The following is a 13,414-nucleotide window of genomic DNA, read 5'->3' as shown; positions in this document are numbered from 1 at the left end:
TAGATAAATTCATTAAATCTCTTGGAAACGATTTAATAATTTATGAAAGTTACAAACGATCGAATCGACATGGCACGGTCGTTTTTCAAGTATCACGATTTACAGCAATAGATATAAAAAATCAGTCGAGTAAGGTACTTATAAATTATAGAAACATATCACATATTAATTTTGTTGCATCTCACACATCAAGATATCATGTGATGGATAATATATTGTATTAAATTTATTCATGAGGAACATAATTTTGAATTTAATACTAATTTGTTAGGAAAATCGCAAATACGTATTTATGGAAATTATGACTGAAGATTGATATACACATGTAAATGCATATCATGTACCTGGCAACGATTAATGAAAGCCATTTACGAGCTGTTATTACTCTTGGCTTAATCCTACATCGAGTTCTGTACTCGTGGACTAAGAATGAGATTAATTATCGCTCAAAGACATTTCATTAAATATCAAAAGCGGATCGAGTGCCTCGATTTAATACATCTAAATACAGTTACGACATTTGTGAAAATGATAAAGGACTGATTTCACATTCGAAACAGAATCAATAATGCACAGTTCATATCTCGAGGGGCAATTAATTTTGACTACTACAATCGAATAAATGTGACTATTACGACCGAGCTGTGGGAAACCTATTACGTTTGAACTATGAGAGAACGTGCTGATTATTATCTATGTTGATATTATATTAAAAATACTTTATAATTTAAAAAGGGCTTTCAGTTACATCAAATTGTAAATTACGTTGTCAACATCTATTAACATGATAAAACGATACCGTGTATTAATTTTGTGCGATAATTTATATTATATATGTTTCAAAATTTTTAAAAAATTGTATTAAAAGAGAGAGAGAGATTTTCATACATTACAATATCATGCATATAAAGCATTTGTTGAGGATAGCAGAATGACGTTTGATGTAATCCCTTTTATCTGATATACTCATATATGTATAAGTTATCCATATTTAATATTAATGACAGGTATGCGCAAAAAGGTAGGTTACTGGGTCTGAATAAAGAGAGAAAAAACAAAAGATCGAAAATTTGCAAATAAAAACGATTATGGGATTCCCGGTTCGCGATAACGAATAAAGTTTTTCGATTATAACTGAACGATATGCCCATCAGAATCGAGCAATAATAGCCTATCTTTTGCTCCTTTTATCGTGAAATATGCATATACTCCGCAGGTGTATTGCGTTGCGCAGCTGCCATATCGCAAATAAACATGTAATACGTTTCTTTCTTCCGTTATATCGACCGAAACCGCAGAATCGAATTGATCTTCAAAAGCTCGGATATCTTGCGACGGATATCTCGGCTTCTATCCGTACAAATTTGCTTTTCCGATCCAAATGACTCTGCCGTTATTAAACTTCAGAGATAGCTGCAAGGTATATAATAGTGAAGGTGTATTCGTGAGAATTGTGCAAAAGAATGTGCCTGCACATTACGATTTATATGCCGCAGAGAAAATTCTTTAAAAAGAAGTATGGTCGTCCTAAAATTGCGTCTTAATTAATTCAGCGTTGTGAATATAAATTACGTAAAAGAGGAGCAACGCGTAGTTAATCCGCCTTTTAACATAAATTATACTAATGGTGGTACGCGTTGTCCCCACTTGATCTACCTCTTCATCCCAAAGTCAATTAACCCTCTGAGGGATTAGATGATATTTTATTTTCTCATCCAATGAGAAATCAATTTGATTTTAATTTGAAAATTCTTAACGTAAGTCGCATACGGTAGAAAAATATCTCATGTATATTTCTTCTTTTATAAATAATATACTTCTTATTAAAATTGAAGTATCATTTTGAATCGCTGAAACGAAGTCGTTCGAAGTAGAAGCACCGTCAAGAAAAAACTTGGTAGAATTTAAAACACTCCAGGCTTTAAAACACTTCTCTGAACGTCACTTTACGACTGTTTTTTATGTAAAGTTACGTTGCATTTGTGTTTCATCACTTTTTCCCCATCGCGACTCAAAGCGATGGAAAAGGTTTCTGTAATTTTAATACGAAAGATATTGCGTACATTTTCTGCCACAGATTTGAATCGCATAATTCTATTTAAGGATTGACAGCTACATTATAATTTATAGGATCAAACACTATTTCTGTCTCAGAAAATTTAAAGCGTTATATATTTTCATAAAGACCATTAAACCATATATTGATATTTGCTATATTTATTTGATCGCGCGATTATACCGTATAAATTAAATGTTACGGCAAATATAGTAAACTCAACAAATCGAATTTGTATGTAAGTATAATGTTTACTTGAAATCAAACAAGAAAGCGTTCCTCCTTTGATACATAAATAAATCCCTACAATCGTTAAAATTATAGCGATATTCGCGTACACGTGCATATCGATCCAGATAATGAAAATTAGTCAATCACATGTGTTTGCGGGGGATAATCTCTCCATTACGTGGTACACAAGGTGATGCGCAAATTTATCCCATCGAGGTTTCCTGCCCAATTTCCGTTGCCGCTCGTCCGCCGCCGCCCGGTGGTCGAACTTGTTAGCCTATATAACTTGTTAGTGGTCGAACTACCCGGACTAAATGTGGAAAAAGATTGTACGGCCGACATAAAACCGACCAACATAAATAAAAGAAACCTGTTTACCTCGCACATTTTTATGTCGCGCACACTGCTATTTGTATTCGTCTACATCGTCATGAAGATATTACCTACGAGATTCCCCGCCGTATGCATGCGTCACGACAACATAATCATTTAACGAACGCGTTCAAGAAATTCTCATTGTTTAACGAAAGCTGAACACACTATATTGTTACATTTATAATCTTAAATTATACTCCATTTGAGTTATTTTTAAATATTTCTATTGATTGTCACACTGTTTCTCAACGTGTTATTAATATAACTGAAATAATAATTAAACAAATTAACTCAAGAAAAAACACATTAAATTTAATTAATTATTTACTAAGTGTATACATTAATATTATTTAATTAAAATTGGATTATTATTGCTCCTGTGATATCCAACAGTGAAGTCATCAAGTAAACACAAACGCAAGATTTGTGCATGTATATGAGTGCGTCTGACTAATTGCATTTTATGTACTCTCTTATTATAATTAAGAAATTAATAATAACATATTATTATAATTATATATATATTGAGATGGTAATAATCATATTTTTTTACCTTATTGTGATCTTTCGTTTATAAAGCAGCAATGTTATATAATACATGATTATGTAATTATTTTCTTATAAATGTTATTCGTCATTTAATTCCATTAGAATCAATTTTATTTTACTAATTATCGGAATATATCAGAACATGATATCACCTTTGCAATTTATAAAAGTATAAAACGCAATTGTTTACAATAGGAAAAAGTCTTTTACGTATATAACTTGCGAGTTAAAACAGAAATCAATATTTAGCCCAAGGCACGTTACATATATATGATGCTGCAAACCTCGATAGCAATTCCGTCCTCTCGTACCTTTGTGTCCGAGCAATGTCATACGTTTTTCTTCAATGTTTCCCGCTCCACATTGCCGACAGGAAACTTTGTGCATTGCTAAGAAAAGAGCATCGATCGATACTCGACTCCAAAACGATAAATTTAACGGAACTTTGTTAAGAATGCGGGAGCAAATGTCTTGGAAGAAGGCCGCAAAATCTCTCTTTTAAGACATAATCCTCTCTTAATTGCCATCTATCCCATCACCCGACTATACATCTATCGCTGATCGTCTGAAATTTTGAGATTAACAGTTACGCGTAAAACGACCGATATCGAAGCGTATGATTCTAATGTAACAATGTGAAAATGTCAAGTGGCACAGGTAGGTTTTGCGTGGGTGATACCACCTGAATTTGTGACGTTACGATACGTCTTAACACGTTCGTTGGTGTTCGATATTGTGGGACGTTTTCCCTTAGGGAACAGGTTCATTTCAGGTAACAAGAAATAATTAAATGCCCGATGTGAAATACACGCAGATAAAAACAGCTTGGGAGAGAGAAGTTGCTTTTTTAAATCATATTTTATTTATTACGGATAAGGAAAATGTTCCTTAAGTATTTTATCGATATTTCTAAGAAAAGTGATTTTATGCTTAGCGCATTAAGACGTGTGTGTGTGTGCTTTTTAATAAAGAAACAATATATTCGATGAATTAACAGTGAATAATCGTTATTAGACGTATTTTCCGGCACGGAATTCCCTATAAAAGCGTAACAATCATATCAGAGATTTGCATAGGTAACTATTAAGGTTGTTGTTTTCGGGATATTAAATTTCGAAAATGTAATATATGGTACACAGAAAAGCTTGGCACAATGGGGAATAGCACTCTAAAATTATACCGACAACACAGAGGTGCGGTGTGTGGATGATTATTGATTTCGTTGCGTTATTGTGACCAGTTATTCAACCAGTAACAAGTCAATCATTTTACATAACGTAACCGGCTACCGCGAACGCGCGTCTCTCTTGGTATAAAGCTACCATACAAATGAATAAGTTCTGTGAAATCGAAATACAGGAAAATGGAGTTGAATAAAAAATGTCTATTTTCCCGAGAGGTGATTGAGACTAGCTGTGCATGGCAACAAAAATCGAAACGTTATACAAAGCGATGTACTTTTGCATTCGCAAATGAATTTTACATTTGCTATCTTGTCAATTGCAGAATATAGAATTAACTATTGAATATTAATTAACCTATTTTCCTGAAATATTTGCAATACACGTATATTTGTTTACATATTGCTACATTGTAAACTTGTAAAGCAACGCAAATAGATTTTGCACATTTATCCTCACTTATAAATTAAAATCAATTTTTGGGTATCAATTATTTTAATGAATAATCCCATCTTTTTATAATGAAAATATCCTAATCAGCACTTAATATCTTGGGTGCTGCTCGTCTGGTAGGAAAATTTATCATTAAATATCAAGTTTTCCCTTGTTTTTAGCAATACTCGAATCTTGGTCTTTACTTTGTTAGACTGTCACCTGATATCTCTGTTTATGTCTTAAGACTTACTCATGTATTGGTAAGACAAGAGTCATTTATTTCAATTTACAGAAAATACGTGACATGTAATAACCCGTTAGTAGCATCGTTGAGTCATGATTCCGAAAGACACGCGTCAAAACCATTGAGAGAATCCGTGCGACTGTCTCCTGCATGAAAAATACTGACTATTCTCAGGGGGTTGCAACGATGCAACAAGAACGGATGGACGTTGTATCTCTTATTGAGCAGGCACACTGTATGCCCAAAGGTGAACACGCTGTCGAGAGAGCAAACGGAGAAGAATGTACCGCGGGAAAGCCACCATCCTACGAGCTTGTTCCTACAGTCTGATTCATAAATCATATATTAAACAATCCAACGAGCTCCCGTTTGACATGCAAGTTTGAAAAGATCGTTCATTCGAAGGGAAGAGAGATCTCACTTTCATTACCGCGTTGGGTCATATTTTATGCATAACGTAGTAATGATCGAAGGTCTAAGCTCGTAAATTCAAAATGCTTAGATTACCAAAAAAATCAATGAGATGTTTTCACGTTTTTAATAACGGATGCTTTGAAATATTATACAAGAAGAATTTTATACGTTATTCACTTGTTCCTTTGTGCGTCCTAATTATTTATTGCAAAGTATTCTAGCGAAAATACAGCATTCTTAGATTACCGACTGATGCTTTATACTCGATATTTTAAATTCAAAATTGTACGTGAGAGCAAGACCTTTCCATTTCCGTACGCTGAGTTGAATTTTTTATTAGTCAGGCACAAGACGATTTTATGTTCCTCGCTTTATAATCTTGCCCTAGAGGAAATCACGAAAGTGCTGGCATTTGCTTTTAATTAAAAGCTTCGAGTTTTAACGATCTGAGTATTTAGTGAATTTATTAATAAGCAACTCCTTTTGGCATAGACATTATATACATACCATTAGCGGAGATTAAAATTTAAAATCCGTGTATTGCAGTCAAATATCTTTAATGATAATGGAGAACAAATAGTATTGAGATATTTTAATTATGAATTTTGAGTCAATTAAATTTTGATTAATTGCAATTAATACAAATTATAATTTTAATTAGTCTTTTTAATTAAGCATCAAAAATATCTGTATTCCGAATAATTCACAATATTTCGTTAGCTTTATGTGAAAAATTATTTTTAAATTGAAATTTTAATAAAAGCGTGATTGATCATAAAATATAACTATATCTATTGAAATTGAATCATCAAACCTTTATTGAGTAAATAGACCAAATTTAAATTCAACTATTTTCTAATTAAACTCTAACAGGAAATGATTACTAGTCGAAGGTTTCAAATTTACAATCAACTTTGGCAATTTAGCTCTGAAACTTCTGCCGAGGCAAAGTCAAATAAAATTAACTGATAACAAGATTTTACATACATTTACACTACAACATTATTTCCACTTTTAAAGCTTATTTGCCCTGAAACGCTCTAGTTTTCGTTAAATATTGAAACAATTGCTACTTCACTGTTCCGTCTTCAACGGTTGAATGGAGCACATTCCAGCAGTTACACCGTATAAACACGAGCCCACATTCCCAGTCATGCGATAGTCTCATCACCATCTCTCTTACTAGTTCATAAGATTGTTCCGCAAATGTGGAAACGACTTCGTTGGCTTTCCCAAATATTTGCAGGCAAACCAGACCGCTTAAGTTAAGATGGAACGACGGAAAGTTCGGCTTGACGGTTGTAGCCGGAGCTACAGTTTCATTCTGACGGCGCGTGGCCTAGTTGAAGAAATAAAAAGTAATAAAGAGAGACAGTGATGTTCATCGACAACAAGGCAGGTTTTCCATTTCGGCAGATATTGTCTCCCGTTCACGATATATGCGGCTGTTTGTATTTACACAAAATCGACTTTGTGCCATTCGGTTATACAACGATCGTACACTCTTCAAAGCGATTAGTTTTTGATTGAATGTTGCGTGCAACATTTTGGATAGAAATATTTAGTCACCGAAACATTCGAATCACCTAACCAGTCTGTTCTAACGTGGGTACAGCTTCGATCCAACTTAAAGACCATCTTAGGAATAAACTTGGATACAATTTGGGACAGAGAGACGTTAAGGGACGTTTAGATAACATCCCTTAAACATCAAACCTCAGCCAGCTTGATGCAAAACATTTTAACGATTAAAATTATATACGAGAAAAAAGAATGACGTAATCCTATTATTATTACAAAATACAGACTTTCGCGTTGTTAATTGTTACTGCAAACATTATAATCAGTGTTGAAGTTTCTCTAACTGTGTACGTAATATCATCAAATCCCGGGAATTGATGAAAATTTAATATCGATAAAATGACAGCTGTAACTTTATGGAAGTTTAATATCAATAAAATAACAGCTGTATTATTTAATTTCAATATCGATAAAATAAAACTCGCTGCCTGCGCACTCATGAAAATAGAATTTTTTAATTCTTCATAGGTACGAGATAAAAAAAAAATTAAACGCTGCGACGAATTCTCTTTCCTTACGGAGCCCTTTGCGTTTTATTCTGTTGACACGTTTATCAACTTTGCTCCAAGCAGCTGTAAACCAACCCCTAAAACCGCAAAGAAGAAAGAATAGATAAAAAAAAAAGAATATCGCAGGTCTCTTACTTAAAGGTACTTCGGGCGATCGTATCTGAGACTCGTGAAAATCAGAGAGGGACGAACGAGCAAGCGTTTCCTCCTTGTTAATCACAGTAAGCTGCTGTGCTGTAAATATTTTCCAGCAGACCGGTCGAGAGGGACGTATCGCCGACATTAAAAATACCTATAACCAAGCGCATTCAATATTTCTCCGCCGCAGATAATTGCTGGCTCATTATATAAAATGCCGCGTTGTATTTTCCGATAGTCGCAACGAAAATACGATCCGTCACCGTCACCGGCTGCTTTATCGTTGTCTGCATCGTATCGGCGACGACGGGGCCCGAGACACTCTTTATTTAAAGCGTTTTATTAATCGATACTTGGGTGCTTTAAACGCGGAAATTAACTCCTCGTGGAACATCAAGGCGATCGTTTAGATTTCGAGATAAACTTATTCACGTGATAAATACACGATTATTATTTTGTTATTGAAATGATACAATAGGACGCCTCGATGAGATGTTATTTTTCAATCAATAGGCCAAATAAAATGTGTGCATATTTAAATGCCCATATCGTTTACGCTGCTTATTTTCTCTACCAATTCTATACACTTCACAATGGAATAATCCAGCTCTGACGGATTGTGCACGTACGCAGCTTAATGATTTAAATCTCTTTTCATCAGGCATCAGAATTGTCTATTTTCAATTTTCCGCTATAATCAAGGATTACAGACGATCCGCGAGAATTGCTCCGTGAGCAGTCGAGTGTTTCCAACAAAGTTTAATTTAATCCATATAAAAAATTAATAGAAAAATCGTATGTATTAAGTAAAGTCTAGAAACAAATAAAAGTTGTGTTACGTTACTAAAATTTATTACTTATTAAATACACAAGATAGTGCGTTTAAGCTTATTTAATAAAAAAAACTTCGTAGCATTGAAAAAAATTTACTAAGTCTTAATATATACACCTTTAAAAAGTATTATTTAAGTAATCATTTATTTAAAGTATAAATAAATATTTATTCGATGAAAAATGATAATTAAATCAAATTAACAATAATTTGTATTAAAGATGTATATGTATATACGTTCAGTAAATACTTATTTAGAACTATTTAAACAAAATTTATTAAAATTTAGGTTATTTATATATATCTTCAGTTATTGTGATAAATTAATACATGAGAACACGCAAAAATTTAAATTAATACATTAAAGACATTTATATATGACAAAGAATTCATTTAAATTTATTTTTCAATCCACATAAATTTATGCTGGACAGCGCAATCGCTATGAAATACCTCACGTATGACCTTTTTCACAGACTCCGGAACACTTCGCGAACTCGAAATCACGTCCGCGCACTTTCGCAAGCGCACAAATTTTAAAATATAATTTTGTTAAGGTTCTTATTTTAACGTTGAAACGGAAAGTTGGAATGATTCAAGCATTTGAGTTATTTTGCGCGAACAGTCGAGATATTTTAAGATCAATAGCTGAACAAAAAGTCACAGGGAACGAAGTTTATTTAATCACCGAACTGCACGCCTAGAAGTCACGTCGAGTAATCATAATAATCCCGATATCTCTCCGTCGCGCGATTTCCGCTCTGAAAATCCTGGTCGTCTCTCTGATAATAGAGTTACAAATAAGCGCGAGCACATCGCCATGGCGAGTCACTTTCATTTCGTATTCCGCGCAGGGGCGATAATGGTGGATCAACGCGGCTTCCGGACGTATCCTAATAAAGGGGATCGAAACTTCGAGTCAACCTTAGAGCTTTATATTCAATATTATATTATACAGAATGAAGAAAAAGCTCCTTTTATTTGGGGGTCCGCCTGCTCGTGCGGTTTTCCTCAATATCGTATATACGGTTTAACTTACTTTGTTGTTCTTTTCACTTTTTGTGTTCGCTCAGTTTTACTCCGTTATCACGTATGTCGTTCAAAAATTGAAGATAAATATCGGAGTGTACCATTCTTATTAATGTAATGATAAAAGTTTGGAGATTTATACGTTAAGAAGAACCTCGTTTTCGAGCTCTTTTGTACTATCGTGCAAAAAATTTTAGTGGAACAAGTCGCGTGCAATTTTGACTTTGTATAACCTCGGTTTTATCTTCCGAAACTTTTAAAAGTGGAGAAAGATTTATAACGTGGAAGAGAGGCTTTTCCGGATACATGTCCTTTTCGTACGTATACTTTCATTCATGTTTTAAAAGTGATAAGAGATAAGAGAGAACACTTATCAACAATCTTCGCGAACGCGTACCTATGATCTATAAATATGTACATTGCTTTTTTATAATATTGATTATAATTTCCAAAATATAATATCTTCCTGCTTTTTTCCTCTTTCCCTCCCTTGTTCTTGCACGTTTGACTCTTGTTTCCTAAAAATATGGATATAATTCAATGCTTCCCATTTTATATACGCAGTCTTTTTACTATACCGCGTATGCGAGCGAAAATTCCTCTATTTTCCTTTTACTGCGGCACGCAGAAGAGTGGTCCACTCGCGAATGCAGAACTTTCAGTCCTGGCAAAACGCTGTTACCTCGCTGTCTGTGCACCCCAATTTAGAGTGTCCTGTTTGAAACAAGAACGGGCGAGTCATGCTAGCACGATGCAAAATGAGCCGCGATTATCAAGTATCTAGAAAACCTGCGAGTTTTTTGCTGTATGTACGGTGTATACTTTAATGCAAGAGAAATTCCTTTGAACGCAATATTCTGCTGTAATTTACGAAGAATTACATTTATATATAACATCGAAGTCGAAGAAATAAGGAAAGAAAACGGAGTTGAAGTGTAAGTAATTGCGACTGCGTTCTTCTGTGAATTAATAATATGCATGTTTAAATAAAAAAAAAATTGAATTGCAAAAATTTTGTTAACTTTGAGATAGCAAATTTAATCAAAAGTAATAAAAGACTCTTACAAAGTTGTCTATCCAAGAGCTCTTGTTTTAAAATTGGTTCGACCTCTTTTACAGATTGATGCTTTAAAGTTCATCAGAATCTTTTCAGAAAATAAAGACATGCTATAAATAATATAATTTGGTCTTCTCTCTACGAATCCCGAGCGAAGATCCCGAACGTATCATCTTTTATACAAACAATTATAAATTGTTCTATCAAAGCATTTATTAATTAAAAAATGTAACAGTTTTAGATTTTTGATTCCCTAAAAAGATGAAAAATTCCTGTATTTTAATAAATTTTCTGTAATTAATACTTGAAACAATAAAAAACTAAAATGGAAAGGTTTTGGATACTTTTTAATGTTTAAGTAGAATATATTTAAATTAAAATATTTCTCGCAAATCTACCATTTTTGTACACTCTGCCTAATGATTTTGAATAATGACTCCACTGAAAAAGTTATTATCATTTTGTTATATAACACATATTTAAAATTGGCCTCATGTATTTATGTTATTAAAAAAAAAAAAGCGAATACTTTATGATATAGACATTTTATTTCGCAAATCAAAATGTAACCATGATAATTAAGATTTTCTAGTATTATACGTTTTATTAAAAAACGAGGCAGATCGATTTATGTAAAAAGCATTTAATTTTAGTTTTACAAAATATAGAGAATTGTTCTCTTTTCTTGAAAGATTTGAAAATGGTATTTACTCGATAAGAAGCCGCAACAATTTAAAGATTACATTTACATATTTTTTTAATTTGTAGCATTGAGAATAAATCGATATTATAACTAACACCTGGTGAAAATTTTTACACTCAAGTAGTATTTAAATATTTTTAATATGTAAAAATGTTTTTCAAATATATGTCGTAAACTGATGCATGATTTAACAGATTAAAATACCTAAAAACAAGACTAAAAAATGAATGGAGAATTTTATTTATTTACACGTTTTCTTATGTCGTCAGTAAATTGTTAAAAACGACTGATTCTAAATTACGACTGATATTTTATTTAATCATATTAATCCCTTAACGATAGATACGTGTGCAATCATCTGGACTTAACGCACATCTAACAATCAGTCAATCCTTTCTCCAACATATGTTCGCCAAAGGTATCTGTTCATCCCCGATGACGTTACCATTCCTTACCGAATTGTTTTGATATTCGAAATCACATCGGTTAGCGGTTTAATTAATAGGACGAGAGACGCAAGAAGAGGGTCGATATGCGAAATGCGTGGGTTATGCCCGCTTACTATGAACCATCCCGCCATTTACAGTATACACGGCAGAGCAAACCGCGCATACTCTCGTGTATAGCATATTACCTGCTACACTCTTCCGTGTAAATCGCGCTTCCTCGTGAAATTGATCATTTTCCGCGAATCATCCCGAACGTTTCTTACGCGAACAATTAGGTAAATCGTCCTACCAAGGCGTGCACCAATTAAGAAATTAAACAGCTTTTCCTAAAATCGCGTTCACCATAAGCGGCGTTTTCTAACGAGTTATTAGGATAGTCTTCAGATTATCTTCAGAAACAGCGACGAAAGTTTATATTAATGTTTTGAATAACTGGTCTCAAGTTGCTTATCGCGAGCATGCTTTTCTCAAAGAGAAATTCATGCGGGCGACTAACTTACATTTCGCCATCTCGAGGGAATTCGACTTGAAGTCGCCTTCCCCAAGTCACACAACTATCGCCGTCGGTGTGCAAAAAGAAAAAAGAAACTTCAATAGATAGTGAAACACGCGATAAGTCAAATGTACAGTACTTACAAGGCGATTGCTAAATGGCGTTTAAACTGCATTTTCTTTTATTGATGTTCTCTTATCCCTGCACGAGGACCCATTGTAGAGGATCACTGTCCTTTCCGCGGTCTCATTGCCGCTCGCTTCGACCCGGGAATTCAAAAGCTCATTCACAAAGCGAAACCTCTCGAAGGTGCACATGGTCCAAAGCATTGTCCCACACACCGGTTCGATACGTAAGTATCCCGTTAGTAAAGTAGCAATTTACTCTCGTCGCAAAAAGAAGAACGGGAAAGAGACCTTTCTCGGTCTCAATCGCGAAATGCTACTCTTCAATCTCGCTTATGATCTTTTTCGGTCCCGACATACTTTATAGCGGCTTTTTCAATTCTGCGGAGCGCACATGTTCTATGATTCATTTCCGCGTGTGACAGGCAACCCCACGGCGCGCTCCATACCCCGTCATCCCTCAGTCAAGCGCGGTGATACCCCGGACACAGAGGGGCTCGTTCGGCGTGCGAGTGTTCTCCGAAGCGGCGTGGTAATGAGATAGGAAATGATAATGATAACAATGTACGCCGCAATCGGAGCGAACCGAACGCTTCGGCGCTCGGTATCGAACTGACTGAGCAAGCCAGCAGCTCTGGCTAGCTCACTCCTACTCTTACGATACGTGCGACGCCGCGCTCGCAATCGCGACGAAGAGAGAGCGGCGGCGGGCGAGAGCGCGAGTCCGTCCCGGGGAAGCCGAAAGCACCAGCGCGCACGCCAGCAGCACCAGAGGGTAGGCCAGATCATCCCTACCTACCCCCTTGCACCCAGAGAAAGAGCGAGAAGGAGAGTGTGAGGGAAGAGAGGGAAAGGCTCCTCGTCGCCGCAGACTTTTCCCCCAGCTTCATCGTCCTACATCCGAATTGTTCTCTTTCTGTCTCTTTTTCTCATGCGTGCGCTCTCTCTCTCTCTCTCTCTCTCTCTCGTTCACTGGGACATTCGCGGATCAGAATTGAAACCGGACTGGAGCT

This window comes from Cyphomyrmex costatus, unplaced genomic scaffold (assembly GCF_001594065.2).
Source record: "Cyphomyrmex costatus isolate MS0001 unplaced genomic scaffold, Ccosl1.0 scaffold192, whole genome shotgun sequence".
Taxonomy (NCBI): domain Eukaryota; kingdom Metazoa; phylum Arthropoda; class Insecta; order Hymenoptera; family Formicidae; genus Cyphomyrmex; species Cyphomyrmex costatus.
The sequence above is the reverse complement of the archived record's forward strand: the minus strand, read 5'-3'. Positions refer to the sequence as shown.